Source organism: Callorhinus ursinus, unplaced genomic scaffold, assembly GCF_003265705.2.
Source record: "Callorhinus ursinus isolate GAN/ISIS: 27379988/994484 unplaced genomic scaffold, GSC_fseal_2.0 scaffold80, whole genome shotgun sequence".
In the NCBI taxonomy this organism is placed as follows: domain Eukaryota; kingdom Metazoa; phylum Chordata; class Mammalia; order Carnivora; family Otariidae; genus Callorhinus; species Callorhinus ursinus.
This window is the reverse complement of record NW_027397142.1, coordinates 2527274-2553160: the sequence shown is the minus strand read 5'-3', so window position 1 is coordinate 2553160 and position 25887 is coordinate 2527274. Positions and strand designations below refer to the sequence as shown.

Below are 25887 nucleotides of genomic sequence, written 5' to 3'. Positions count from 1 at the left end.
TCTTTTGTGTTTGGGGGGCCACATCTAAGAGATCATTGCCTACATCAAGGCCGCACTTAATGATCTGTTCTTCTTTTCAGGTGTTATGCATTTCAACTCTAGAATTTCCACGTGGTTCTATTTCACAGGAGATGCCTGTTTTCTTCTAAGAGTTGGACAGTTTTAGCTCTTACATGTAAGTTTTTGACCATTAGGTTACGTGGAGGAAAGGTTTCTGTTTTGTGTCCTTTTAAAGACGGTGGAAAGGACTCTCATATAATGTGAAGGAAGTAAACAAAGACACTGGGTCTCCAGGACGAGCCCAGTACGACGGCCTGGAACCATGCTCTCTTCTCCGTGATGTCTCTGTGACTCAGTGTTTCCAAGCCCGAGTTTTACCACCTGTAAAATGGGCACAGTACCACCCACCTTGTCCAGGTCTGTTCCACCATTACTGTAATTCCTCCCACCGTTCAATCAGGTCAATCCCGAGAATGCTAGCAGGAACCATGGCCCAGGGGTATGAAGACCAGCTCTCCAGCTCTCTGGCATGAGAGCCCCTCTGAAGTCCACTTCCTCGTCCGTGACACGTGAGGTCAGTGACATCACCACGCCATGCCGTCTGTTACAATCTCAGAACGCATTTGGGCAAACTGTTCAGAACTGCTTCCAAACAAATATTTGCCTTAAGTGAAAGTGAATACCTTGGGTCGAAATAATAATACATAAATTATCATCTTTTACCTCAACCAGAATTTTCTTAATGGAAAAAAAATATAATTCTTATCATTTCTGAGTTTTAAAGTTCATGAACTGAGGTTTCTTTTTTTTTTTTAGGTCTCACAGCTGACTTGAAAAACGATTCATTTTATCACTCCCTATTGAGATCAGCTTAGAATTCTGCCACCTAACGCACTAGGGAATGATCCAGAGACAGCGCTCAGTGTTAGTCCAAAACACCACAAATCAAGCAGTGGGGTCTCCTGACGAAAACACCACAGCTCAAGAGCGGAGCTCTCTTTAGCATCAGAGGGGAGGCTCCATGCGTTCATTTCTCATTGCTGGGAAGTAGGACAGCCAGCAGCCCTGCCATTACCCAGCCTGCCAAGCAGAACTTGTGATGCAGTCTGGAAGGCCTGGGGAAGCGAGCTGGATCAAGGGGGTTGTCAGGCCCTCTTCCTCCAGGGGGTAGAGGAGCTACTGGGGCCCAAAGGAAGACGACCGTCCCAACCAGAAGGCAATGAGAGACTAGGCAGAGGCACTGCATGCATACTTGGTGGCTTACCAGGCACCGGGTGCAGGTGCCACTAGGATCCAGTGACTCCACTCTGCTGTTTCTTCCCGCTACCTCCAGTTCTGACTATTTCTGGCTGGGACAGAAGCCAAATGTACCAGCATTTGAAATGCCAAGTAAACAAAACCAAATACCATTCTTCAAGGGTCTTGTGCCAAAAACCAAATGGACTTGGGCACAAATCTGGCACGGAAGCTTGTTCTCGGCACAACTTCAATCCAATCACCCAGTGGGTTTCAAAAAAATTTCCAAACTCTGGGCCACTTTGGTGACCTCAATCTAAATCTCCCCGAGCCACGCTCCCTTTATTCACCAGTGATAAAATTCAAAGCCCATTTTTAAAAAGGATTTAAGAGAGCATCCCTTCCATGGTGCAATCTTCAGGTGCTACCTGGATCGATGACAGAAAAACAGATGTTGAGAAGAACACATAATCCTGCATCTTTTCTTCTATTTAAGATAAAATGAGATATTGATATGCAGGTACATCAGCTCATTAATTCATGAGAAATCACGCAGCAGGCAGGAGATACTATGATAAATCAATGATTCTGGTTTAATTGACGAGTTCAGCTCTAACTTCCATTCTTTTGTGATCCGGGGAGAGTGGGTGTGGGACAGAGTTTTCTGGACCCCAAAGCTGCAAAGTGCCAGGGCCCCCTGACCTGCAGCTGGGTGTGTCTCTATGCCCTCCTGGTGGCTCAGATGAACGCAGCACTCAATTGGTCGCCGGGCCAGCTCTGCTGCATTCTGTTTCAGAAAGGAGTTTGAAGCAAAACCAGACCTTGGAGAAGTTAAGCTGATTTGTAGTCTTTATTTAGAGGCGTAGGACTAAAGGCAAAACAAAACAAAACAAAAAACAAAATCCAGCGTTGCTCAAGCTAAGCTGGACTGGCCTCCTCAGAGGCAAACAGTCTCGGGGCAGGAAAAACCAAACACCAAACCAACCCAGAAGGAGAAGGAGGTGACTCTTCTCCACCACTGACAGCACTGGTGATGTGCCCAGTCTCAGGTGAGTTGGCCTCTACTTCCCCACGTGACCTCAAGCCCGAGAGAAGCCGCCTTCCTTATGCGAGAGAGGTGAGCTGCATAAAATGGCCTGATGATGATGTTCTAGTTTTCCATGGCGTCTGAGAACACGGTGTCATACACTTGACGTGTTTTCACGCTCACCTTACACCATTGACCAGCCCCCTCTGATCTTTCCATGGTTGAGAGGCCACATGGGGTGAGAACGTGACAGTCCCCGCTCCCCACCCCCCACCCCCGTGGCGAGTTGGCACAGCTGCTCCACGCCGTGAGGGCTCAGGGCCCAGCAGAGCAGGAGAGACGCAGTGTCTTTTTCCATCTGAAAGTGTAGAAGGAATTAATGAGCTGGCATGTCATTACGGAAAGTGAACAGCGGCGGGGAGTAAGGAAGAACACCCGACTCTCCTGGAGTGCTCAGGGTCTCCGCTTTCCATCTGAGCGGCAGGACGAGCCAGCCAGGCAGGCCTGCAGGGACCCTCCCGGGGAGGTAGACCTAAGGGTCGGGATGACCCACGTGGCACCTGGAAGCCTGTGGCATTCTCCCGGAGCCTCTGTGTTCGAAAGTCACCAGGCCAAGGTGAGTGTTGGCTAAACCCCACTTGTCTTCCAAAGAGGAGGAACTCGCAGTTCGGAGCCCTGCCTGCGCTGGCTGGTCAGGCTGGGGCAGCTGAGATGCTTTCGGACCATAAGTTCCTGGCAGGTGGTGGCTGCCTGCATGTGTGGGTGCTCCAGGCTCCCAGGGTGGGTGGCTTCAGCTGGACTCAACCTGAACAAACACAGCCATCAGGGAGAGGCTATGGTTTCCAGAAAAGTCCTCGTTCATGGATGGTGGGGGCAAACCTTGTTTGGAAATTCACCTGCTACATGTTTCAGAGAGAACGAAGGTGGAAGCTATTTTCTCTGGGAGGGAGCTGACACGCAGAAGTCCTTTTGTGCATATCTTATATGTATTAATGTAAACAATATTCCTAATTATTGCGCTCCCCACAGATGCTAATCTGGGAAAGTCAGAATCTTCTGGGAGGCTTTTAGACACAAGGCCCTCAGGAGAGGTACCAGCAGATTTAAAGGAAGTAGAAAAATTCCGCATGTGTACTTGGCAACGGCAAAACCTCCGGGCAATTCTCATGAAGTTGCTTTTCTCCCTCCAGTCAGTGAAGACTTGCTTAATCCTAAACCCACTGCCCACATGGCAACACAGCATGCTCCAGCCATGCAGTGGGGTACGGTGCACTAGAAAGGCAGGCCAGCAACCTGAGCTTTGGCCCCAGCTCCGTTCACCCTCCAGTTCCACGGGCGGCAGGGCAGGTGCCCTCCAGCCCCCTCGGCCAGCACTGCGTGCTGGGAGGCGAGTGTGGGTGTCCGGCTCCCTCCTTTCCCGGGGCCCTGGCCTTTTGCAAGTCACCTGAGTTTTCCGAATGTCAGTTTTCCACCCTTAAAAAATGCAGAGATGAATGACCACCTGCTTGGACTAGGCAACGATAAAATAAACCGCTGGTGAGGGCATAGCCTCCAAATAAAGAAGGTTCACACTGTGTAGATTCCATTGCCTGAAGGTCATTCGTAGTGGTAGAAACTACTCCCTGTGGTCCCCAGGCTGGGTGCTCCCCCTGAACACACAGGAAGAACCCCCCCGCACGAGGGGTCGGGGGAAGCGGCTGCGGCATGGCCGTCACACTGGGCTGCTGAAGCATGACGCTGCCTACCTTCTGTCCACACTCCTGGGAGTGAAGGACCCAGAGATGTGCAACCATAGCGGGGATGAGAGAGGCACAAAAGGAAGATGGAAAGACTACAAGCCTCCTGGGAGAGAGTCCAGGTGACTAGGCTGTCAGAAACACCCGCTGGGTCAAGCCCTTGAGCTAAGGAAGGGTTGGCTCCAGAATGGAGCCTCACTGGCCCTGGGCAGCTCACTAACTAATTATGTGACCTCAGACAGCTCTTCACCTCTAAGTGCTGGTTCCCTCATCCTTAAACTGGGGACAACGGCATTGTCCACTTTTCTCTCACAAGATTGCCGTGAGAGCAAGGAGCTTATTATCCTTGGCCGTTCATCTAAGGCCTGGATTTTCTCGGAAGATGCATGAGAGCACTTCTCAAGGTTGGGACCTCGGGATGCACATTTTTAATGCTCTGTGGGTGAGCTGGAAACACAGCAAGTGGCGAAAGTCACTACTGTAAATATGAAATCACTCTAAAAAGTGAGCAAAGGAGCAAAATATCTTGTACTCAGATGTGAATACGGGATTATTCTGCAAGCAGACCAAATATCCATCAGTCTGAGTGAAAACGTGTAAGGCGGGGGCGGTGAACAGACAAGTGTCCAGTGGAACTCCTCTGGGGTCTTTGGCTGCTCTCACCACCCCCAGGCGCCAGGCACATTCCTCGGTGGTGGCCCCGAGTCCCTGACACACGGGACAACAGGACCCTGCCCAGAGTCACCCCCTAACCCGCAGCACTTTAGGAAGAGCCGAGTGTCTTCTCAGGTGGACAGCAGCAGGGAGACTGAAAACCCAGGCCTCTCTTGGGGGCCCTCACCTGTCCAGAAAAGCCAAGTCACTCCACACTTCTGTTCCCTGCACCAAATATCCAGCAAAACCAACCAGGGCAACCAAAGACTACCTCCCTGGTCATGTGTGGGGCGACCCTGAACACAGCACCACAAATAACTGTGGAGGGCTTCCCAGGTGCCACGTGCTCTCTTAGGCACCCCATGGGTTTCCTTTGCACAGTAACCCCGTGATGGGCGAGGTCCGAGGTGCACTACGGCCTCTGTTTCCTGGTGAGGGCCCGAAGCGCAGAGAGGTTAATTAACTTGGACAACGTCCCACTGCTGTTCGCGGTGGAACCGCATTTTAACTCTGGCCACGCGGCTGCAGAGCCTGCCCCGGAGACGGAATTATGTAATCCTCAGCTTTGATGGTCGGAGAGACCAGCCCTGGTTGAGCCCTTTCTGTGATTTCAAAGGGAGCTGAATTTAGCCCTTGAGCACACCTGTGGACATTCAGAAAAGACCTGGAAGGAAACATAGATAACAGAACCTAACAGAACCTGGAATGAAACCTATTTCTGCCTCCAGCCACTTAATTTCATCTTTCCATACAACAAAGACCACCCTGAGGCCCAGGGGTGGGACCGATTCCGACTGACTAAATGCAATAACACCTCCAACTCCCAAGTCCTGGGGTCTGCCCCAGCAAGGAGGGAAAGCACCTGTTGTTCTTGTCCTTTATTTATGTCAGGACCATGGATAGTGCAGACGCTCCCAAGTCCCGCAAGCCACGTTTCCTGTCACCATGCCTCACCCACCGCTGGGGCCCCGTGGTACCAACTCCTCAGATGGGGTTTTGTCGGATTCTCCCCGAGACCTGGATTCCTTCAGTCCCGCAGCTCCTCATATCCCACCCCTGGGACCCCGAGGCTCCCATTCTGCCCACTCCACCAAGATCAGGCGGGCAGGAGCCACCGTCTTTGGGGAGCACAGTGCCTACAGAGCACTAGCTGAATGCAGGTAGTAAACCACAGGAGCCTGCCCTGGTTCCAGGGACGACAGCTCTGGAGTGCAGGGTGCCCTCCAACCTGCCGGTGAAGTGGGAGCCCAAGGGAAACCTTCCACTGTCCCCTTCTCTCTTCCCAGGTCCAGGAACCCACCCTTGCCTGACAGGACAGCAAGCCACCAGGTCCGGCCCCCCGGGTGTCAGCGGCTCCATCTGGACTCCCCAGCCGCGGCCCCTCGAGCTTCCTCTCCTCACTTCCATTCTTCCTGCCTCTCTGTAGGGCCTCTCAGCCCCAAACTGAATCCTCGGTGAGCTATTAACTATTGTGGACGACTTCACATACTTCCTTTCACTTGAAGAGAATCAGAAGTTGGATCTCAGCGGGGGCACCTGGGTGGTGCAGTTGGTTAAATGGACAACTCTTGGTTTCAGCTCAGGAACTGATCTCAGGGTCATGAGATCAAGCCCCGCGTGGGGCTCTGTACTCAGCACAGAATCTGCTTGGGATTCTCTCTCCCTCTGTCCCCCCCCTCCATTCTTCTCTCTCTCTTTCTCTCTCTCAAATAGTTTTTTTTTAAAGAGTCATCAGATCTTAGGGTCTGACCACATGGACTAATCACCAAATATCTGGCCTTCGTCCACTGTGCTCCCAGTGGAACAGTAACACTGGCTAGACTGGGGCCCCCATGCATACCCACGCCGGGCGCTGAGGCCCCTGGACAGAGCCGGCTCCTCTCAGATGGCACAGGTGGCCATCACAGACTATCCCACAAGGCTAGAGTAGAGCTACACCAGAGTCAAATCCAGTTAGTTATGTTCTTGGGGTAAGAATTATGACAAAAGATCTCCAAGACGGAATCATGAAAAACGGTCCCTTTCAGATCATCTCCACCTCCTTCAAGTGTTTGCCAACATACATACTGAAGAGTAGAATTTGTATCATGCCAACACCGCTTTTCATAGGTCAGGAAATAAAATTCTATTTTTTTTTTTTAGGTCTGATTGTACCCTCGTTTTGAAAACCACAAACACAAGGAAAAAGGCCGACAGAAATGACATCTTTTGACACAACAGACCATTACGACCTTCTTTAAAACCATTAACAGGTGTCACAGGGGACAAATGTGCAGAGAGCATAGCTCCGGAGAATGCAGATTACTCACACTTTACTTCAGTGTGGGTGCCCAGTAAGAAGCAGAACTGTAACATTTTGAACCGATAGAAAGTCGTAGAAAATTCTCCCTATAAACCACAGTCGTAAGCCCTCCAAAGCTGATGGGAAAATTCCAGATAATCTCAGATACAGGAGGAGGAAATGGCTTCTCTTGCTTCCTAAAGGCAATCTTTATGGTGTCAAACTCCACGCACAAACATTCTTTAAAAACCAATTCAGATAAAAAGCTTCTGCACAGCAAAGGAAACAGTCAACAAAACTAAGAGGCAGCCCACAGAATGGGAGAAGATATTTGCAAATGACACCACAGACAAAGGGCTGGTATCCAAGGTCTATAAAGAACTTCTCAAACTCAACACCCAAAAAACAAATAATCAAGTCAAAAAATGGGCAGAAGACATGAACAGACTCTTCTCTGAAGAAGACATACAAACGGCTAACAGACACATGAAAAAATGTTCATCATCATTAGCCATCAGGGAAATTCAAATCAAAACCACATTGAGATACCACCTTACACCAGTTAGAATGGCAAAAATTGACAGGGCAAGAAACAACAAATGTTGGAGAGGTTGTGGAGAAAGGGGAACCCTCTTACACTGTTGGTGGGAATGCAAGTTGGTACAGCCGCTTTGGAAACTTTTTGAGTTGCCTCAAAAAGTTAAAAATAGAACTACCCTATGACCCAGCAATTGCACTCCTGGGTATTTACCCCAAAGACACAGATGTAGTGAAAAGAAGGGGCACATGCACCCCAATGTTCATAGCAGCAATGTCCGCAATAGCCAAACTGAGGAAAGAGCCGAGATGCCCTTCAACAGACGAATGGGTAAAGAAGATGTGGTCCATATATACCATGGAATATTACTCAGCCATCAGAAAGGATGAATACCCAACTTTTGCATCAACATGGATGGGACTGGAGGAGATGATGCTAAGTGAAATAAGTCAAGCAGAGAAAGACAATTATCATATGGCTTCACTTATTTGTGGAACATAAGGAATACCATGGAGGACATTAGGAGAAGGAAGGGAAAAATGAAGGGGAAAATCGGAGGGAGAGATGAACCACGAGAGACTATGGACTCTGAGAAACAAACAGGGTTTTAGAGGGGAGGGAGTGGGGGGATGGGTTAGCCCGGTGATGGGCATTAAGGAGGGTACGTACTACATGGACCACTGGGTGTTATAGGCGAACAATGAATCGTGGATCACTACATCAAAAACTAATGATGTATTGTATGGTGACTAACATAATAAAATAAAATTTAAAAAAATCCATTCGGAGTTTAGAGGACTACCATTCAGCATTGTTTTCTGCATCTCAAAATTGTAGCCACCACCAATGCCACAGGAAACCCCCATGTACACATTTTTATTTTCTGCACCCCAGAAACCAAGTCCTCTTTTTTCAGCATCAGTGGCCCCAAGAAATCTTCACACTTTGGACATATGCCTGAACTGACCATAAAGGAATGCATGTACAGATCTCCCTCAACTTAAATCCCAATAATCCCATCCAAGGTTGAAAATACCATTAAGTCCAAAATGCATTTCATACACCTAACCTACCGAACATCACAGCGTAGCCCAGCTCAGCTTGAACGTGCTCAGAACACTCACGGTAGCATATGGTTGGGCAAAATCACCTAACACAAAGCTCATTTTACAATAAAGTGTTGAGTATCTCCTGTAATGCATGGCTGTGTGGGTACAGACGGTTGCTGGAGTATCAGCTGTTGACCCTCGTGATTATGTGCCTACTGGGAGCTGCGGCCACTGCCCAGAATCACAGGGGAGGACTGTATCTCCTATCACTAGCCCGGGAGAGATCCAAATTCAAAATTCCACATAGGGTTTCTATTGAATGGTATCACTTTTGCACCACTGTAAAGTCCAAAAATTGTAAGTCAGACCATTGTTAAGTCAGGGGCTGTCAGTGGTGTCTATCCATTAAAATGCCTCTCGCATTGAATTTGGAGACTACAAAGCTCCTACCGCAGCTCCCGACCTGAGGTGGTCTCGCACTCAATGTTAGTTTTCCTCCTGCTTTACTCCATGAGCTGAGACGTAACAGATGCTTTTCATCTAATAGCGACCTGGTAAATGTTGGTTGATGTATTAACAACTAATAGAAAAAAAGTTCCAAGAACGATATTTTTATACCAGCTCAGGAATCTAAACCACAACAAGTCTATGAAAAACACCACTCAAAGTGAGGATACAAGTCAGTCATGACAATCTCCCCATGTCTTTACTACAACCACCATCCTAATGGCTTCCTGGGCATATTCTGGGTCTGGACAGGTTTTTAATAGTATCAATGAGACCTCAAGACCAATCCAAGTGTGGTAAATTGCACTGATCATCTCAATTCTTCATGCTTCCCTTCTCTGTAGTCCATGACCTTGCACTTCCTTCCACAAAGGGGGTGCAACCCGTTTCCCCATCCCTTAGCCATGTAATAGCTCCTGCCTGTCCTGAGCCTCTACTCAAGAGAGCTTGCAAGTACCCCTTGCTTTCCGGCATCTCTGCCTCAACCATACAAAGACCATGCCTCCCGGTCCCAGGAGGGAGAGAAGAGGAGCGTGGCGGAGAGCTGCCTCAGCCAAGGCACCCCTGCTAGGCACGGTCTAGCAGAGGCCACAGCATCAGCAGGAACAAGCCACCCAAGCAGCTGACATATGAGAAAGCACAGCCAAGATCAGCCAAGACTGGACACGTGATTTTCATATCTCCATGGCTGGTGTGATAAACCAGCCGATTTTGGAGGGGAGATGCTTAAAACAGCAATATCTAACATACACCCAGTAAATGCATCCCCAAAATGGAAAGCATTTTGTGTCAGGAGAGTGTCAGACCAGCCTAGGTTTTGTAAAATGACTACTGATTTTCAGCATGGCTAAACTAATATAATACCGATTTCCCTCTTAAAGCCTTCTTCATTGTTTAAAACTTCTATCCCCAGAGTATCTACACAGATTTAATTTTTTTTCTTTCAATCTTGTTATCTGGAACACACACATTAGCGAAGCCCTTGAAAATCCAAGTAGTGCATTCTGGATGCTATTCCACAGACGTCAGACTGTTTAGTAAGGGTTTCTGTCGTTCGCCCATATCCATGAAGACATCCACCCTCAGAGCAGAACTGAGCAAAACAGTCCATGTAAAGTTAGCATCAACCTCACCTTTCCCTTTGCTTATAACCTAACTTTTTGGAGGTCTCAAAAATTAACAAAAGCCCTTTTCTCCTTTCTTGAAAACCCGTCTGAAAAAAATCATATTTCATTCTTTTCTCCCTTTAAATGACCCGTTTTAATCTGAACTCAAGGTTCTGAAATGCCACCAGGGAAGCTATCCTGATATCTGCAGAACAGAAAGACAGTGACAGACGTCGGCAGAACTGGGACAGGAGCAGACGTGGAGGTTTCGAGTCACCCGGACTTCTCCCTTTGAAGGTCTGTGGCCAAATCTCTCAGTCAAACCCACCCTCTTAGACTCGTTGCTCTGGGCTTAGGTCTGCCTTCTGCTGCTTGCTGGTGCTTCCAGCTCTAAAGCAGAGATGGCAATTGGACACACACATGCTATCACTCCCCCCATCCACCCAGGACAGCATTCCTTCCTCTAACTCCAGACAACACATTCTCAGCATCCTTCTCAACACTGCTCCCACCAAGTGACCGTTCTCATTACATGAGCAACTCTATTCATCGAGACCCATCCATACCCCACCTCCCATTTCACCTCGCTAAAAAATACTGGACCAAACTCTCTGAGGCTGTCCACGCTCCAGGATACCCACTATATCCCAGCATTGTGCCAGAGATAGGCAGGCATGCAATTGTGAATGAGATGTAGCCAAAACCTCCAGGAATTCTTGTGTTTTAGAAAATGTTTGGCTTTGAGGCATAGAGCTGAGCGATGCAGACCTTTCTGGCACTGCTGTGGGTCTATAAAGAGATAGTTGGGAGCAAGTATTGCTTTTAGGGATCCACAAATTCTATTACATAGGCAGCTACTTACTACACTTAGGAGCAAAGCTAGTCAGAGGCAGACACAACTGAAGCCTTTTTTTCCCAGAATTCATAAATGCCCATGACATTCGAAGGTTGAACACCTGCAGTGTGCCAAGGATGAGAATTTACTCAAGCTCCATGAGACCCACCTACCAAGCTCCACTTTGTAGGACACCTACATTTAATATCTAAACTGCATTTTTTTCTTCAAGCGTTTTATCAACTTAGATATTTTAAAAGTTGGTACAACAGCCACTTGAAAACCTATACCTGGGAAACAATCTAGAACACGGACCTGGAAATGCTGAGTGCCCGACTGTGGCGCAGACCATAAAGCCTGCAGCTCAAATTGCCTGGGTGCCCCATGGCCAACGCCACAGGGTGGAGACGGCACAAGCCACCGCCAGTGGCCCTGTGGAGAGTGGGCTTTTACTACCCTAGGGGAGTTAGAATCATATGGATTCCCTTCCCCTATTGCATCTTAATATTTCAAATACAGGATTTTGCCTATGAATACTCTATAACCGTATTCCAAGTGGGGGCCAGCTGTAGGAACTTCTTCTTCTTCTTCTTCTTCTTCTTCTTCTTCTTTCTTCTTCTTTCTTCTTTCTTCTTCTTCTTCTTCTTTCTTCTTTTCTTCTTCTTCTTCTTCTTCTTCTTCTTCTTCTTCTTCTTCTTCAATCTGTAGGAACTTCTTCTTCTTCTTCTTCTTCTTCTCTTCTCTTCTTCTCTTCTTCTCTTCTCCTTCTCCTTCTTCTTTTTTATTTATTTGACAGAGAGAGAGAGACAGTGAAAGCAGGAACACAGCCGGGGGAGTTGGGAGAGGGAGAAGCAGGCTTCCCGCCGAGCAGGGAGCCCGATGCGGGGCTCGATCCCAGGACCCTGGGATCATGACCTGAGCCGAAGGCAGACGCTTGATGACTGAGCCACCCAGGCGCCCCTCTGTAGGACCTTCTAACTATATCTTGATTATCAGAAAAAGGCAGCACCCGATTAGAAGTTGCAGAGGCCTTGGCAGTCATCTAGCTCAGGACTGACAGATACTCCTTATCTGTTGTCTTCTGCAGAGCCCTCGGGGCACCGGGCATGCCCTGGGCTAGGCGGTGAGGGAGGACGGGGCTCCAGACCTCTGTCTATACCTCCACGGGCCACCGAAGAGTCTCAGCAGCAGTTTTGTCTATGGACCTTCCTTAATGGTTTTGTCTGAAGAAACGGCTTAATAGTTGAGCACCGCTGTGTCCTCTCCACAGGAACTTACCAAGCTACTGTTCTGACCATCAGTGATGGCTTCTTGGCTGATGCCTATGAAGACCTGAGATCCATACATTCCTCACAGCATGTTGAGTGACATCTCTAAGCAGGGCCACCAAGCACTCCAAATCTTGACAGACAGGAGCCTCTAAGGTAAAGAAGGCATGGTTTTGGAGGCTGCACACTGACGTGCAGCTTATCTGATAGCAGGCTGCATCCAGGGCTGGCTGATCTGCAGGGGACATGGGAGCGGGGAGGAGGGCAGAGCTGAGAGGTGGAGCGCAGGGCTCTCGGGCATCCTGGGAGGACCGTGGTGGCCGCCAAAGGAACCCTTCATGAAAGCGGCGACCTGACTGCCCTCGTCCTCTCCTCGGTCAGCTCCCTGGGTCTGGCCTGAGCTCGCGAGAGCGCCGCCGGCGGGTGGCCGGTGGTGTGTGGTTCAGTGCCCGGGCTCCCGGCCCGACGGCCTGGCCCACCCACGGGCCATGTGACCACGACAGGACACTGAGGCTTTCGTCTGTGGAGGGGGAGGTCATAGTACCTGGTCATGGAGCTGTCTGTTTGCAGGGAGTGAATTAAAACACGCAGAAGAGTGCCTGAAGTAGATTGTTAATACCAAGGAGATGTAAGCTACTGTGAATATTTCCTCTTACGGCACAACCTTCTTAATAAAGAAGACACTGAAGCCAAAATCGCTTCCCACGGTCAGGAAACTCCGCTTCTCTGATGTCAAGACTGGAACCTTGGTATTAAGCCTGCCTGGTGCTGTGAGGGGCCAAGGCCCAGGCCCCTGGGCACACAGGAAGGGCGTTCTGCCCCACTTGAGCACACACGGGGCCTGGGCACGGGCTGCCAATCCAGAACATCTATGCCTCAGCGGCTGCGTCTCAAGAACAGAAGAGATTCAGTCAGTCATTGATTCTTCCAATCAGGAGACAAGGAACTCAAGCTTCTCTAGATGCCCGGGACTTACATTAACATGAAATTAACGAAGAAGCATCTAGGTGTTGTTGTCTGCTTTCAGTTTTACAGCTCTTTGGGGGAACCGGATTTCAACATCTTGATTCGAAATGAAAACGTCAAAGTATTTTGGTGAAACAATGTTTAGGTTCTTCAGTAATTTTCCTCACTGGTTCTGACAATCACAAACTATATTTGTGCTCAAAGGAAACATCACGCCCAGAACCTATCCAATTCCCCATCCACCGCAGTTGTAAGTGCTAAATGCATAATGCATTTGTAAACATTACACAGCAAAATCACTTAGACTGATTTTCCCTACTATTTGAAGAGAAGTTTTCATCTTTGAGAAGTTTTTTTTTTAAAAAAAATGCATTTTCATCTTGTTTCTCTAACCAAGCTGAAATTGAAGAGTGGTATTAAGTAGGATCGAATGTGACTATAAAAAAGGCCCGTGTAAAGAGCTGACTGCCCCTAACGGTGACTCTATTTCCATGACATGGAACATGGCGGGCACCCAGAAATACCTAATGCACTGAGAGGCTGAAACATGGATTTAGAGAAGCCGGAAGCCAGTGAGCTTCTCTGGAGGGCCAGAAGGCTGTCTGTGGCGAGAAGAGGCTGTGTGAGCGAAGACGCCAGAAACAAATTTCCTGGGACCTGAGTACCGTCCTGTGTGGCACCTTCTGCACCGACCGCAGGCTGAACCACCTGTGCACATGGGGCAGGTGGCCTCAGGTGATTACACCTCAAAGCTGTGCAAATGTTTGAGGCCCAACTGTGCACTCGGTGAGCTGACGTCCAGGGGACACGACCGCATGCTCTCCCCCATGATTGTAAAGCAAGGATGCTGCTTGAGAATGTCACTGCACAGGTACAAAACCACCCAGCTCAGGCCCTGGGCTGAGGGCAAGGGCAGGCTGAGCTCCTCACACGGCCTCGACTACGCTGGGCAACCGAGGCCTAACACCCACTCATTCACCAGATAAACAGATAATGGGACACGGATATTTACAAACGAATCCGAATAATGAGGCTCCCAGCGTGGTCTCAGCTCTGTTCGGGTGAGCACATCCAAAGTCGCCACTGGGGCAGGAAAGCCAGAGAGAACATGGCGATCCCAAATCCAGCCTGGTGGGGACAGGTGATCAGTAAGCATCCCAAGGTGAAGGTGACTCTCGGGAGTGGCAGTTTCGATATTCCGTGCAGTGGCTTCATTCCATGGCCACATTTTGCTTCAGTTCAACCTTGGAAGATGGAGACAGAGACGCTAGACTTCACTGCTGTGTGGGTTTCCACTTCATATAGTAAACAAGTGCAGCATTTGGGCATCCTGAAGGAGTCACCGATGTGGCTGAGTGGATGAGCTGGTGTGATTATAGGCATGAGCACAAGAGGGGTTATACATCTTTAATTCAGAGAATACTGCCTTCCCAAAAGTTACACTGCCACGTTTTTCAGTGAACCTGCCACGATGAGGACACTTTCACGTTGCAGCCAAGTCCAAAAGCGATGGGGCATTTATGAAGCACACACAGATACCTCCAGCTTCCTTCCCTATAGGACAGCTATGTTTTGGAAACCAAACCTCCTATCATTATATCATCCACTTTCAATATGTTTTATTTATTATTTGTGGCATCAAATTACTTTTTGTCATTTGCCAGATTATTTGCAAAAATTACCCACTGGGAGTGATTGAGAACTTGAAAACGTAAATGCTATCCAAAAGGCTCTTAAGGAAATCACCCAAACGACTACCAAAGTAGCAAGTGTGAAGGCAAAAATACACATTCTGGCTTGTATTGTTTCTATTTTGTTTTTTTTTCTCCCCACAAACCATTTATAACACATGGTAGCTATAAAACATTTATGTACACACCAAAAAATGGCTTGTTCCAATTAATCCTAGGTGGTTGAGTCCAAAAGAGAGGCACGGGTGTTGTCTGGGGGAGGGAGACGGCCCAGTCTGTCTCTACTGGGATGGCCGGGGAAGGCTTTCCTGAAAAAAACACTGGGCCTCGAAGAATGAAGAGGAAGTCTCACGCTTTCTGTACCTCTAATGTATTTCTGAGACAAGAGGAATTGGTTAGCTAATGAAAACATTTAAGAAATAATTTTTAAAAATTAGCCAAACACTGAACATTATTATTTTCACCATAAGCAATGCATCTCTTCAAACCAATGCCTTATGAGATGAAAGCGGGCATGTGGCTCTGGCAGCTTCGGGGGATGCAGGTACACCGTACGTCTTGAGTCTGGTGGCTGTGTTCTCCAACACCACCTCGGCCTGGCCGCGTGGGAGCTCATCGACAGCAACAAAACCCAGAGCCCACCGCACGCCAGGAAACGAACTAGACCCTGACTTCACCACAACACACGACAGAACCCCAGCCCTGGAAGAGACTGCTATGTAGGCACACAGAACTTTTGTCAACACCCCTCTCACTGTGAACTGATGAAGTGGTGAACAGGTGCCACAGAGGTTTGCAGGGACAAAGATCCCTGTGGCCCGAGTCCCCCCAAGAAGACTTCCTGGAGGAAATAACACTTCATCTGGGTCTTGAAGGGAGGTGGGACCAAGGTGGGAGTGAAGGACCTACACCTTCCAACTGGTGCTTTTATTTCCTCTTTCTGCTTTTCTGAATTACATTTAATGGCTTTATGTCGATATGCTGAAGGCACGCTGTAAGCAAAGCGGCATGAAATTTTTCTATTAGGGAGATGTTATCAAGCACAACATCCCCTAAGTCACTGTATCCCATTGCCTCTGTCTTCAGTCCTTCATAAAAGCGCCCCGCAGAGGAGACATCAGCCTTGGGTCTCACCAACAGGAAATGCCTAGGGAGCGGAGGACTTGCTCCCATCCAGGACTCCCCCGCCACGCCCCCAGCCTTGGCTGTTAGGAAGCCAAGAGCTCTCTCAGAGGCTTCTATGGAGCAACTTATGAAACATCGCATTCCTGGTGCTGACCCTGAGACTGTGGTCCTCTGGTCCCAGATTCCCTTGGGGCTGATGCCACCGTGATTTACGTACTCATTTAAAGGACCACGCATTTCCAAAGCTTCTGGAAATCTCAGATGGAAAAGGCAGGCTCAAAGTAACCAACTTTAATGCTGGATCGCATTTCACCTGAGGAATGCCAACAGACTGCTTAGGGCAAATTCAAAGCATCTAAGCATCTCCTAAAAACAAGTAAGTGGAAGGGAAGATAAGTGTGAGCAGGGAAATTTTATTTTTTCATAAGCTTCACGAAAGTAAAACTTAATTCATACCTGAAGTCAATATTACTTTTGACTTGATTTCATTTAGAAAAAAAATTAACTCCACAACAAATCAGAATTCCCATGAAATTCGATTTTTAGGAAGGAGTTTTTAATACAAACAAGCACCAGAAAAACCAGTTTAAATCACTGACTTATGGGCAACTTCTAACAGGTGTTTGGGATCATTAGAGATACAGCCAGATCGATGCAGCCCTGCGTCTCCTCCATGTCTAAACCCACCGTCTGTCTTCATCACATGGACAGCTCTCCTAGACTGCACGAACCAGGGCCCAATAGTTATCTCAGACATACCTAAAAGAGCTAACAATAAAGTTAATGCCGGATACAAAAACGATTTAAAAATCAGCCCCTAGGGAACTTGAATCCAGGGCCCCATCACACACCCCATTATTCCTTGAACATTACGGCTGAAGTTTTATTGAAAATGGATGGAGCTGGCTCCGTGAGCAGGCAGAGAAGTTGCTGTTGTGGTATGATTTGAGAGAAGGACTGCCTTCCTAAACATATCTGTCACACTTTTTTATTCCCTCATTAGAATTTTGTTCCTTTGAGTCTCTTCCGGGAAGAGGCGGCATGCTGCAGGAAACACAGCAAAAGATGCGGTTAGTGAGGGTCGGCATTCGAATTCACATCACACAACCCAAAGAGCTCTTTAGCTCCACCTGTAAGAGGGAAGAGCTGAAATACGTGTCTCCAGGGCCCCTTTCAGATCGAGCATCGCATAGCATGATTCTGTAGTGTCAGCTCACTGACCCATCAGCTCTGCAAGAATCCCCTGCTGGAAGATCAACCGATAGGACGTCGTACTTACCCCAAAGCTCCTAGAACATTTACAGTGAACGCCTTAGCAGAGATCGCCTGGAACTGGGGCATGAGGGGCTGCCCCGGTGCAGGGAGGGGATGTGCTGGGTGGCTGAGAAAGATGGGCTTAAGATTAACTGTGATCTATTTTCAGTGTGGTTTAGAACCGCCCCAGAGGGATCTTGGGGAGATAAAGACTGATGAGCCCTACTCCAGCAAAGGTGGAGGATGAATGGATGGGCTCACTGAGATGGTCTGACTCCGGCAAAAAGTCACACAATGTGTTTTTAGCCTCTGTTGCCCTACTACCTTTGCATACATGGGGATGAGGTAAGCTGCGTGCAGGCGTAGGGGGCGTAGGGAAGAAGAGGAACGTGTGCACACAAGTCTTCAAAGTTACAGCCTTGGTGCTACAGTCGCCAGCTGTGGGTTGCTGTGATTTGCTGCCCAAGTTGGTACACCACAAGGAACACACTGGTCAGGAAGAGAACCTGAACCTCCGAGGCAGACCTTCCTAAGGAGGGCCGGGCTCTGGGCAGATCACTCCCACAAGGTATTTTTTATTTAAGTGAAATAAAGTCTGAATAAATGTCAATGTCAACCTTGGGAAAGTCACAGAAGGACAGACTAAAGGGGTGTCTGGAAGACGGCAGGTTCGATCTTGGTGCTGGACCCATTGTTTCAGCCGACGTGCACTCATCTACTCACCGAATCAACACTCTTGAAACCCCTGCTGTATGTAGTGTATGTGTGCGCGCATATTCTCATGTATATATAATCATCCGCATCATGAAAATACGCGCACAGGCATATACGACTGAATGTATTCATTCATGATATTCATCCACGAATATCATAAATGTGAAATGAATACATTCATTCATATATGAATATACACACATATGTGACATGAGAGAGGGAGGGAGAGAGAGAGAGGACAAGCCAGCGGAAGGACTGAGGATGCGATGCTGGAGAAGCAGCTCTAGGGTTGGCAAGTTAACAGAACTTTCGGGCATGAGTTGGTCCCGGAGTCAGTGCGTCCATCACAGACTGCTGTCTGATGGGCAGTGAATGATTCGCGGGGGCTGTGTCTTCACAACGGGTCCCTCAGGCACTGAATGAGCACCTACGGAGTTGGATAAAATAAATATGCCCAGAGGCTCCCAGTAAATGCACCTGAGTGTAACTCAGGCCAGAAGACTAAATAGCCTCATGGCAGAAAACCAAATCTTTTAAAAAAATGTTCAGCGTTCAGTTTTTTAACTACAAATAAATTATTTTTATTGCCATAGTCACTAAAAACTTACAGGGGAATTTTTATAGCTTTGCTTGAATGTTTACTTTCTTGTAAGAATGTAAACTACTGAATTCAGGAAAAACAGTAAACAGGAACTTGAGGGTTTTTTCGTTATTATTTAAAAAAAAAACAACACCAAAAAGATCACTCTAAAATAAATATATTTTTAAGTCCTTGATTCCCTAATGGAAGAGGCAGATATGGGGTCATCACAATGCCCCCCTCAAAACGCAGTGAGCTCTATCGCTTTTCCAACCACTGTGTGGGCTTCCTTCCTCCCCCGATCTGTTCCAGGGGTGGACCCTAACCACAGTGCCCTGCCCTCAGGTCAGCCGCTGGCTTTCCTTCTGTATCTCTGCTCTGCAAACGTTGACTTCTTTCTCCAGCGTTTCAGGAACCATTTTTCCTACCGCTATAGGGACTGCTGCACATTCTCTGTGAGTTCTGTATCCTGACATTTTGTGCCCACAAACATCCTCAGGAGTTCAATAACCCAGAGCGGACATAAAATCTGAATCAGCTTTTGGCAAATAATGGCACATCCTAAAACGGAACTCCGACACTCTCTTTCCAAGGCTTACTAATTGGAAGTCATTCCTTCCTCCAGGGTTCTTCACTGAGTTTTAAAATTATGTGTTAGGAAACAAATGGTGATTCTGTGAGGTGACAGAGGGCTTGATGACCCCCACTGTGGTGATCCCCTCACAATAGACACAAGGACATCAGATCACCGCTGTACACCTTACATTTACACGATATCGTATGGCAACGACACCTCAAAAAAGCTGAAAAAAAATTCAACCTTCCAAAAATCAATAAAGAAAATAAAATTGTGTGTTAAACGCACACAGACTGACTGCTTTGCTCTGAGGCCCTCGGCTCTGTCATTCTATAGGTAACACACTGGAGACGGTGTCTGGTGGGAGGGCCCCACAGCCAGTCCCCCGCCACAATTACCACAATTCAAGACAAGGGGAATTCTCCTGCCCCTGATGTCCACCTGCCTGCTCACACTTACTCCCACACTCCAGTGCTCTGCACACGTGCACGCGTGTGTTCCCACGGACATACTTGCAGGCTCTCCCGCACTCACTCAAACAGCACTGGGCGGCACCTCACCCCACACTCGGCCACTTGCAGCCCCACCTCGCCGGGATCCTTCCCTCTGGCTGCTGACTTCCGTGAAAGGGAAGGGGAGGCTCCTATCAGAACACACCAGGTGAGAATGCTGCTTTACTTTTTCTGGGCAAAGAAATCCCCATTTAATGAGTTGAGCAGCTGTCCATCCCCCAGCCCTGCCACCCACGGCTGGCCACTTGCTTTGGTGCATCCCACCCACCACGCCTTCTGCCGACCCCTCCTCTTTGTGCTTGGGAAAGCGACGCCGTCTCCATAGTAATTCGGAGTTCGTGGAGACCGCATTTCCGGGGTTCATTTATTCCCCTGTCTGCTGGAGTCCTGGAAACTCCTCATTTCCCGATATCCCGCCCATGTTAGGAAGCATGTCCCCCCCTCTGCACCTGCCCATCCGGACAGCAAGAGAGCAGGACAGAGGCCCCAGCTCCCCCTCCTCCCAGGTCCCCGGGCTTCCTCACCGAGACCATCCCCAGGCCCCTCCCTGCCTGGGGCACTGGCAAAGACCTCCCCCCCGACCTCTCTCCCTCTTGGCTCCCCCGGCCATCATGGCGACAGTCAAGTGTGGAAAAGGCTGGCTGACGTCAGAACTTGGAACACTCAAAACGAAGGGCAAACCTCCATCCTCATCCCAGATGAATAAAGGTAATTCTGTCCATCTCCCGCCTTCACACACACACACCCACACTCACAGCCACACACCCTCCCTTACCGGCAGGCCGGGGAAGCTGCAGGACACAGCGGTAGCCACGTTCAGATGGGCTGCAATCAGGAGGGGCATAATGGCCATGCCTGTCGGCACAGCTCACCAGCATGACTCCTGGGGAGCTCTGGCGTCGCCCGCCCTCCGGGCCGCCAGCTTCTGGCCACCCTCAGTTTGACGCATCACCCTCTCGTGCCCTCCCCTTCCCCTGCCAAGGGAAAGAGCGCACAGGGAAAAAGCCACCCACCGAAGATGAAGTTCACCGAGAAAAATCCCACCCTCGCTCTCTGGGATCCTCCAGGGACAGAGGGTAATTAGGGGGCAGAGGCTGAGCAGCTCCTGATGTGCTTTGGGATTGGCTTCCAAGGTTCAGGTCCCCGTGCCCCAGTTTGGTCCCATGGCGCCTCCTGTCTTCCCTTCCCCACCCCCACGCCCGCTGCCCCCGAGCTCATCTCTCTGACCAGCTCCACACTGGCCAGTGACAAAGCACCCCACATGCTGCCTCCCTCCCCATAAATTACAGCAGCTCCCCGGACGGAGGCCGTTGGCTCTGAAGGAGGACACCCTTTTATTTATGCTGCACTTACACACCTACATATTGAACTCTGTATTTAAATCAGACAACAAATCAATGGTACAAGGGGAGGCAGATGCAGAAAGCCCTGCCCGTCCTGCCGAGGCCCAGAGTGTCAGGACTCACTGCCAGGCCCTGGGACAACCCACCCTGGGAAGGAAGGTTGGAGCTCAGACCCAACCACCACTCCACCTGCCGCTGCTCCCAGACCAATGTCAAGGTTCTGAGCTTAGGAGATGAAGCAATGAAGCCCAACAGAAATGGAATATGGCTGATATTTGGTTTAGTTCCCCAAGGGCAGGAAAAAAAAAAAAAAAAAAGAGGGTCTGACTTCATCCCTTACCCTGTTTAATTCTGTGTGGAAATTACCAAGGAGACACTTCTCTGCAGACGGGATTGGGAGCCTTTCCTCACCTCCTCCCCGATGAGGAGGAATAAGCTTCCAGGAGGAGATCTGTTCTAAGACTACGCGAAACATTACCTGCTTAGGGATGATTTTTTTAAACCTGCTCAGCTCACAAAGGCAGACTGATAGGTAGCAATTCAACGTAATGAAAAGGCATTTAAGCCACAGTAACTATACCAGGAGCCTTCTTGAGTTGAGCAGTGCATTAATGGGAAGCTTTTAAAAACAACAATTTTTATTACAATCTACCCCTTGTTGTTGAGAGGTTTTTTTTTTTTCTTTCTAATCATGAACGAATCAGCAGGGGAAATGCCGTGAAACTCAAAGGTATGAAATCTTACAGCCTGGTGCCTTACAACTTTCACCAAAAATAAATGACATCTGAATAAAAAATGTATGTTTATTTTCTAAATGACCTGCGCCTGCCAAAAATTAAACCAATCAATCCAAACCAAAGAAACCTTACTCTGGGATAAGGTGACTTTACTAGAAACACACTTATCACTTATAGTAAGTCTTTTTTTTTCTTTTTTCTAAAGTTTCATTCAAATTAAATGATTTGGCAAAGCTTGTGAACACTTCTGTGAGCCTGTCTCTGTGCAAGGTGTTCTATAGGATAAAGAGAAATATGAGGCATTAATGCCATTCACCCCAAGAACTTACAAACCACCTGATCGGTTTTCCTCATAAGAACTATTTCTTGCTGAAATTTAAATCCTCTACAGAAGTTTCCGTATAAATTCACCCATGCATGCAAAATTAAGAACTTGCAGGATTTTAAAGAGAAAAGTTCACCCGTGACTCTTGCTAAAGCTGAATTTAATGTCGCGGCATCTCATTAACCTTGAGCAAGACGGCACTCAATCCCAGGGTGATGGTTGTGGTTCTCGGCTCCTGGCTTTGGGTGATCGTCTGATTCCTTTCAAGTTTGGACTGAGACAAGGAGGTCAAAGCTCTCTATTTGCCCAATCTTTTCTTCAGGGCACATTTTCAGATCTGCAAGATCAAAGCAAATGCCTGGCTGGATCCCATCCTAATTAAAAAGACCGTGTTCAGTTTGGGACCCGCAGAAATGAGATGGATGGATCCTGGTAGGAGTTTGGAGGAAGCTGTAAAAAAATCTATAAGATAACTTGTCTCTCCAGTTAGACAAACCGACCAGAGGCACTGAGAATGGCTGAGGAAGACATGATTGTGTGGGATGAGTTTAACAGCAATTTGTACATGAAGACGTCTTTAGAGAATGACAAGTGTGTTTATTTTCTGTTTCCATTGGGGACTGGGATGGAAAGTGGTCAAAAAAGACATACGAATGGCCAACAGACACATGAAAAAATATTCAACATCGCTAGCCATCAGGGAAATTCAAATCAAAACCGCATTGAGACACCACCTCAGACCAGTTAGAATGGCAAAAACTGACAAGTCAGGAAACAACAAGTGTTGGCGGGGATGTGGAGAAAGGGGAACCCTCTTACAGTGTTGGTGGGAATGCAAGCCGGTGCAGCCACTCTGGAAAACAGTATGGAGGTTCCTCGGGATGTTAAGAATAGAGCTACCCTACGACCCAGCAATTGCACTCCTGGGTATTTACCCCAAAGATACAGATGTAGCGAAAAGAAGGGCCATATGCACCCCAACGTTCATAGCAGCAGTGTCCGCAACAGCCAAACTGTGGAAAGAGCCGAGATGCCCCTCACCAGACGAATGGATCAAGAAGATGTGGTCCATATATACAATGGAAGATGACTCAGCCATCAGAAAGGATGAATCCCCAACTCATCAACATGGATGGGACTGGAGGAGATGATGCTAAGTGAAGTAAGTCAAGCAGAGAAAGTCAATTATCATATGGTTTCACTTATTTGTGGAACCTAAGGAATACCACGGAGGACATAGGAGAAGGAAGGGAGAAATGAAGGGGAAAATCGGAGGGGGAGATGAACCAGGAGAGACTGTGGACTCCAGGAACCACACTGAGGGCTTCAGAGGGGAGGGGGGTGGGCGCATGGGGTAACAGGGTGATAGGAAGAGCACTGGGTGTTATACACAACTAATGGATCGTTGAACACTACATCAGAAACTAATAATGTATACTATGCAGTGGCTAACTGAACCTAAGAAAAAATAAATAAATCAATAAAAAAGAAGGGAGTTGGCTCAGATACCACCCATGCAGCCGGCGGAGCCAGGGGACTTCTCCCCTTTCCCTCTTTGGAGAGTTTCTAAACAATGTACTGAATGTTTCGCTTTGAAAGAGAAGTAAGTATTTACCTCTGTGATTCCTCAGAGGCCTGGAAGTGAGAGACAGCTACAGATGGCCTATTAACATCTTTCATTTTTTTCTTTAACCAAAATTTCTCCCTTGAGGGACAGTTTAAAGAGAATAAAAAAAAAAAAAAAAAAAGCATTTTCCTTCAGGTACTTGCAGTAATATATACTGTGCCAGAATCACAATATCACCAACTTCAGAGTGATATGAATTCATTTTTCCATCCACCCCAAATCGTCAAATGCCATGTCTAAGGCATTTAGTTTATTCCTCAGAAGGTTATGTCGTCTCTTTTCTCCCTTTTCTGCTAATCCGCTCAAACCTCTACTCGAAGAGGGAATGTTTGGTTTCCCCCGGGATGTGGCAAGTGCCTGTCAAAACCATCTCTTGAGCGCAAAAGTAAACTAAAGAAATGACAGGACAAACCCACAGCCCCTCCTGTAGGTAAAAGGCGAGACCACTGCCCTCTGGCCTGGAGTGTGGGCGGAGGGCTGTGAAGCTGGGAATGAGGACATCAATGTCCCCACAGCCACCGGCCACTGGCCCTGGGCCACCCGCGGACTGGTGGCTTTGCTCTCCATGGGACAGAAGCAGCCCTCCGTGTGTAGAGCTGGAGATGGAGAGGGTGATGTGCGGACACCATCGGCTACCACGTTCCCTGTAAGGCGACTCACAAGTCAGGGAACGGAGGCAGAGCAGGAAGGAAACCACCCTCCAGCAGAGAGACAACCTGGCCCAGCTCCACAGTTCCCCCGCCTCCTCAGGGTCACTCTGTTCCCTTTCAAGGCCCCCGGCCCCGTCGTGAGATCCGCGTGGCCAAGGGAAGGCACAGTGCACTTTGAACGTGGATTTCCATTCTCATCAGAAGAGGTGAGGACACTGCGTGTGCACAGGGCCAGTGTTCACTCCTCCCAAGACCCCGGGGCTAAGCACTCAAACTTCTTCGCCACGGATCGCAGCTTTGCTCTTAAGGGTAGGGTGTCCCAGAAGCCAAAAATGAGATCAGAACTCAGAGCTACATCTAAAACGTTTACAGTGAGCGAGCTTGAATTTTCAAACAGTAAAGCCCTCATGGGAGAATTCACGGAAGGAAGAACAAAACGGATCCCGCAAACGGTGTCTGTATGTGGCATTCTGCCTATCAGTCCCTTTCCTAATCCAGGTATGCACATGCGAAAATCAGTGGAACGGTAGTCTGTATTTCCATAATGTTCATTTTGCTGCAATAGAACAATGAGAATAATCCCCCAAGAGCGGCACCTGCTCGGAGGCGGTATTATGCTCAAGGAGTCTGACTGCTTCTCAGGATCTCAGGATTTGAAGGGCAATGACAACAGAACTCAGGTACACCTCCCCTTCCTGGGCTCCCACCTGTCCTCATGTTTGCTTTGATTTCTGCTGGTGTTCCCTGGATAGCTGGTCCTAGGGAGAGTCTTTCCTTAGCACTTTACAATAAAGACTTCTTGAATTCTTAAGTCACTGTACAGATGAGACTGTAACCACAGACACATAAGGAGAAAAGGCTCTGACTTAAGAATTAAGAGACCCGGTTTCCCATCCTGGTTGAGCCACAAACTCACTGTGTGAATAATACTCAGAGATCTAATGCCTTGCCCAAAATTTCATCTGTAAACTGCATGCGTGTGTGTACATGTGTGCGTGTGTGTGTGTAAATGCCACCTGTAAGAAACGATGCTGGCTCTGAGAAAGCAAAGATAAACAAATCACAACTCTTACCTCAAAGAGCCGATGAACGTGAGATGGATGCTCCTGCGAGCCTGTACAATACATGTGATCTAAGAGCAGGGCAGTCCGATGGTGGCGCAGAGGGCTGGCTGTCACCCGCAGGTGCATGCCTCCTCTTCCCTAGAATGACTCGCGCCTTCTCAGCCCATCACTACGTCTCCCAGTGACCGTCCTACGAAGGTGCGGCCGTGGTCCAGCTCTGTGACAGCATGATGGTGCCGCTTGAGCCCATGCTGCCACACGAGGCTTTGGGCAGTAAGGAGAACAGGGGACAGAAAGGGAAAGGGAGAGGAAACTCGAAGATTTCTCTATTTAAGGCACATTGGTGACATGAGAAAGGACCAGAAGCCACGCAGCTGTGCAGGGAAGTAAGAGGCCTGGGAGGCAGGGGTGACGGGTCTGCCTGGGGAGACCCAGCTCGCAGCCCTGACACCCCTCCCTTCCCCTTACAACTCTCACAGCACACC

The 25887-nt window shown here is 48.5% G+C and overlaps 1 protein-coding gene across 2 annotated transcripts in view; it reads right to left on the bottom strand.

Annotated features, from left to right (window-relative positions):
* The window catches only part of DPP6 (dipeptidyl peptidase like 6), a 949209-nt gene that overhangs the window by 756943 nt on the left and 166379 nt on the right, over positions 1-25887 (bottom strand). The gene's annotated exons all lie outside the window — the stretch shown is intronic.